The sequence below is a fragment of the Brachycentrus maculatus genome, unplaced genomic scaffold, assembly GCF_059751285.1.
Source record: "Brachycentrus maculatus isolate JH-2025_06_01 unplaced genomic scaffold, ASM5975128v1 h1tg001797l, whole genome shotgun sequence".
NCBI lineage: Eukaryota > Metazoa > Arthropoda > Insecta > Trichoptera > Brachycentridae > Brachycentrus > Brachycentrus maculatus.
In genome coordinates, this window is record NW_028282383.1 from 1 (window position 1) to 5,868 (window position 5,868).

The 5,868-nt window shown below is 40.3% G+C and overlaps 1 pseudogene; it reads right to left on the minus strand.

Moving 5' to 3' along the window:
- Positions 1-2,148: 2,148 nt before the first annotated feature.
- LOC148298627 (mitochondrial inner membrane m-AAA protease component AFG3L2 pseudogene) lies at positions 2,149-3,586 on the minus strand (annotated as a pseudogene).
- Between the last annotated feature and the right edge of the window lie 2,282 nt (positions 3,587-5,868).

Here is a 5,868-nt window from a genome sequence, read left to right on the forward strand (position 1 = left end):
TCCCAACCCCAACCCCAACCCCAACCCCAACCCCAACCCCAACCCCAACCCCAATTTTCCGATAATCGTGCAGAACTCATAGCATATAGGCAAATCCCTGTAATAAAATATATAAAAAAAGAAATAATCTAAATTAACAATGAATTCATGAATCCATGCACTTAATGAAAATTTTATTGGGTACATTACAGAGTGTCTGAATCAATTAATCCATAACAGAAATACAGCAGATGACAGATAAGCGCTGGATGTAGTAGGTATATATGCGGTATATGTGGTAGAAAGATGTGGGATATAGATAAGAGGTGCACATAGGCTAGCAACTAGATACTCGTAGTATAATAATAAAAATGGCTCAGATTAATACAAATATAAAGCGACAAAATAGATGCATAATCACGAGCAATAGTAGAAATTGCTGTAGAAATTCAACCGCGCTCGCAAGCGAATCATCCGAAACAAGCTTATCATTGTCACCATACTGAATTTCGCTACTTTTCTAGCATTTGTGTTCGCCATGGGGTTCTATAGATGGATATGGGTTAAATTGACCCTCACCAATGCAAACGACCCCTACGACGATGTTGATGTGACCTTGTGGGTCAATCTTCTCTATGTAAAAAGTGAAGACACTCCGAACTCTGTGTATCAGAGCTTCCAGGGCTACAGTGCCGAAAATTGTAGCAGCAATATCTACTGTTCAGCCATTTTCTATGAGTTCAATTTCGTAGGATATGTCTGTTTTGTGGTGTTCTTGTTGGCAGGGTGCCTTCAGCTGTATGACTTCGGCAGGCTATTCTATTACATCCTAAAATCCCAGAGGATCATGGAATCAAAGGATAACTTCAGGCACATCATCACGATCTTTACATACTTAATCGGCATCACCCTGAGCGGCTTCAGTGTCATGGTGATCGACCCCACTGACTACAAGTTCGGGATATCTTTTTGGCTGGGGATCGGTACCCTGGCCTTTTTTGTCACCATTATCATCTATGAGCAGTACTCGATTCGCAGAATGATCAAGCAGATGCTCATTCTGAGTCTGCTGAACCGGGAGAAGAAGATCAGGGCCTAGGAAATACAGCAGGATATTAATATATAAATGACGGCCAAGTAAATCTAAGCAGACGCGGAGGACGGGATTGGCCTTTGATCACTTTTTTGTATTATTGCTCTTCATAATCACTTACATACAAAAATACACATCACCCTTCCTGTTTCTTTTTGCGCAAAGCTTCCAAGTACTTCTACTTTTGGGCTTCCTTTTTCGACTCCTCCACGAAAAATCGCACGGCTTCGCTATTCACGATTTACTTGACATCGAATATTTCGTTGAAATACTTCTCGAGCTCGGATCTCCTCTTCTCGATGTCTTCAGGGCTCTAGTTGGTCATGCCAAATATTTTCTTCTTGGGGAAAGGAGGCAGGTTTTTAACTTTGCTTTGAACGAGTGCCTCATGCACATTTCGGAGCTCGCTGTACCTTGCTTTATATGTCCATTCCTCATGGGAGTTCAAATCCCGTAGCTTCACGTAGTAAAAGACAGTTTCATCCATGAGGGTATATCGGTCGATGCAGATCTGCATGTTCATTTCGGTGGAGGAGGGATGTTTCTCGTTTTCCTGTTCGATTTCGGTATCGGGCAAATAGTACTTCTTAAAAACATCGATGCTGTAGAGTTTCTACTTGACCACAAGGTCGTTGAGATACTAAATAAGGGCAGAACTACTTGACTGAGTTACTTCTTGCGCTAGGAGACGGCTTCTTCTGAGGAGTTGGTGGAGCCAAAGATCTTGCGCCCAGGAAACTCGGGGAGAGCATAGTGCAGCTTCAGCTTTTCGATGATCCTCTACAATTATTCGTGAATTTATCGGAACTGGCTGTAGCGCAACTTGTTAATTTTTTGTTTGCTGGTGGTTTAATTTTTGACCTGCACCACGTAAAGAATTTTCTTGTCTTCCAGGATTTCATGTCCGATGATCTTCGCTTTGAGATTCTCCATAAATGATATAATTTTATATAAATTGCAATTAATAATTACAGATTGCATCAGCCCTAGCATGATTGCCGTGCATTGATAATGGAGTATTGATATACTTATAGGCTTATTCGATAATGAGGCAATCAAACGGTAGGCTCGGATGTTTATAAGTATGCTTCGAATGTTTTGTTGGCAGCAAACGGTCTTTTACCCAGAATCTACTGAATTGCTCGCACATCCATGGTTTCCTTCACCAACAACACCTATGCCATGCTATGAATAATACCGGATTTACTTTTTTATGAGGGTTTCATGCTCGGCCACCATCTTCTTTGTTACTATTGTGCATTACTTTATGATTTTTTGAATTTAGCGGTCTATCGCAGCCTACGTTGCTTCCCCATATGGCTTTGTGTACTGAATATTTGGGAAGCCGATATACCCCAAGCTCTCACCCATTCCATACTTTGCGATTATGTTGTAGGCTAAGTCATACGCTTTGGAAAGGTCGTCATATGCACCAGTTGTAACTTCATTAAAGAAGTGCAATTAAGCGCATCTTCCGCCCAAGATGAAGCAAATGCGGTCCAGCAATTATTACTTAGTCGAGAGTTGGTTTTCGTTCACGAAATACTGAGCGAAGCCCAAAGCTCCTTTGGAACGAGGGATTATTGTCACCTTTAGAAGAGGGTCCGCCCCTTCAAGGAACCATGAAACCACAGCATGCCCGCACTCATGATAGGCCACTGTTTTTTTTTCCTCTAAGGACACGAATCCCTTCCTTTCGACTCCTCCGATTACTCGCTATGATGAGACTTCAAAGTCAATCATTTCGACAACCTTCTTGCCTTGTCTTGCTGCCAGAATTGCAGCTTAGTTGCACAGGTTGGCAATTTCGGCACCGCTGAAGCCTGGGGAGAGAGATGCCAGACGCTTAGCGTACTAATTAATGCTGTATTTGGGTGATAAGATCAAAGGCTTCAAATGCACATTGAAAATTTCAAACCTTCCCTTTAAATCAGGCAGACCCACTTAAACTTCCCTGTCGTATCTGCCCGGCCTGACTAAAGCACTATCGAGGATTTATTTACGATTGGTTGCTCCCATCACGACTATTTTATTGTTGGTTCCAAACCCATCCATCTCGACCAGTAGCTGGTTCAACGTTCCTTCTCTTTCATCGTTGCCTCCTAGTTTGTTCATTCTTTTTTTGCCGATTGCGTCCAGTTCATCTATAAAAATTATAGCCGCCGTATCCTACGATTTCGCTGCATCGAATAGTTAGCGCACCCGCGAGGCTCCCACTCCCACGAACATTTCCACAAAATCAGACCCTGATACAGAATAGAAAGGGACGCCTGCCTCTCCAGCACACGCTTTGGCCAATAATGTCTTGCCTGTGCCTGGAGGCCCTGTTAGAAGTATCCCTCGAGGAATTGTTGCGCCCAACACTGTATACTTTGCCGGACGCTTCAAAAAGTCAACAATTTACTGAACTTCTCTTTTAACTTCATGGAGTCCTGCGACATCATCAAATTTTATGTTGACTTTTTTGATCTTTTCGAATTTCTTCGTCTTGGTTGGCATTCCCATTGCCCCCATATTGCCTCCTTTGCCTTTTAACGATTTGAGATGCCCAATGATGATAATGATCGAAATTATATCGAAATAGACATAGCCTTAGTACATGAAATAATCTGATGGTTGCCTCCTTTCGTTTGAGAATTTGACGGATGGAGTTTTGATAGCTTTTATCATGAATTCCTCGAAGTTTGGCACATAGCAAAAAAACACTTCCTCTCCGATAATTCCCTCCACTTTCCTGGCAAATGCATTTTTTGAATAGAAGTACTACTCCTCCACAAATATAACTTCTCGAAAATGGCCATTCTCCAACAAAGTCATGAACTCGCTTGATGAGATTTACTTGGTCTGTCGACCCCAGAAGAGAGTGTACAGTAAGCTGGAAGCCAAGACCATGAGAGCGATATGAGCCGGCAGTATCTTCGTATTGTAGATGAGCGAGCATTTCTCATTTATTTTATTGACGAACTTACGCATTTTTGCACGCCAACCATTATCTTTATTTTTATTATTGCCTTTCTCTTGATCATTTTTGTCTTACTATTACTCAGGCTTCTACTATGATTATTTTTAATCTTCTTTCTTTGGCTCTCCCTCCTTTTTCGATGAAAACATGGCGAAGCTCGCATGATTCAAGAAAGGAGCCGTATGATGCAAAAGAGGTGGGGAAGTAATTGTGAATAAAGATAGCTGATTCTTAACGATAAGAGAGGAATTTATTTACAATGCCTGAAGAGCCGTTCGATATATCCGTTTAGCTAACATTGTTATGTTTGTGCAAGCCAAAATTAAATATAATAAAGTTATCGATCATCATAAGCATCCTGAAATATAGTGCCTGCAATTACAAGCTGGTTGTAATTTGGCTGATTGTGTTAATTTATGTAGGCTGATGTGTTAATTTATGTAAATGCAGGCTGAGAAGTCCCAACCCCAACCCCACCCCAACCCAACCCCCACCCCAACCCCAACCCCAACCCCCAACCCCAACCCCACCCCGGGCATTAATGGAACAAAATATCTAGACTTTATGATTTAGATTTATATCCATGAAGGATTGATTCGATTGTACAGATCAAGTCAGTTCAAGCCAAGATATTTTTTGCGGTTCTGAACACTTTGTTCTCCTTTGTATTTGCATAGAATTTGCTCCTATTTATATCCCATTTTCAGCATTTAGTCATCCTCGAAGGTCCATAAAAGACGAGCGTCTTTGGTTTAAAAATATTTATCGAGTTAGATGAGATTTCCTGACAGCTTATCCAATTTATCTGTGAGAATACCCATTGGAACATTCACCATCTTCGAGTAAATTTGCAGTATTTATTTAAGTTCTTTCGATTTAGGCGGTTGCCCTTGCTTTAAGTTTGTCATTTTTCGATTAGTTTCGCATTTATTGCCTTCTGTTTCCTGTTTCATAATTTTCTGTCTTTTCTTGGCGATCTGCAACGGTTTGGGATCAACTCGCGAAATTACGAATTAATCATCCTTATAAATCAAGTATCCCTTTAATCCTTCATTTTGGATCCATTTCACGATCATCTTCATTTACATGTCACCAATCAAATGCAAACACTACTCATACCGATTGCGAAGACTTTCAGTGGACCGATGGACCTTTTTAGTCTTTGATATTTTTTCGAAAGTCTTCAGTGAAATTTGGTGATGATTTGAAACTTCAAATAGTATTTGGAGGTCTTCCTCTAAAAAGAAGCTTGCACTCTTAAACTTGATCTCGATAGGGTTCCGGTTCTGAAGAATTTCTGCCAAGTATTCATGGTATGTCATTTCTGGACTTTTTTAGGGAACAAGATCCTGGCTTTTTGCGCTTTAGCTTCCCTTTAAAGAGCTTTTGGCCACAATCTCCTGCAAAGAAAAAATAATTTGATTGAGAGTCTTCTGAAGGTCCTACATTTCCTGCATTTATGGAATTCAGAAATAACTAATAGACTAACATATATTTGTTTGCCCGCTAAATAAACAAATTATATTTAGCAAAAGTTCATTTCATAGAATTCTCTTTAATTTTGAACCAATTAATGATTAATTATTTCGATATGAATTCATTTTAAATATCGTGTAGGGAATATAAATATATAACAATCAGGCTTCTGGAACACAATGGAGTACGTATAAGGGTCCGGCGATTCAAAACCGTCATCCATAATTGCCAAACTTAATACCAACATCAAATAACTGTAGCGTTTTAGCATCAGTCAGTAGCTTCATTCGCCATAAGTCTCTATTCTGCTCTCTCAACCCAAACTTAGCATAAACACATAATCCATTTACTAGAATAA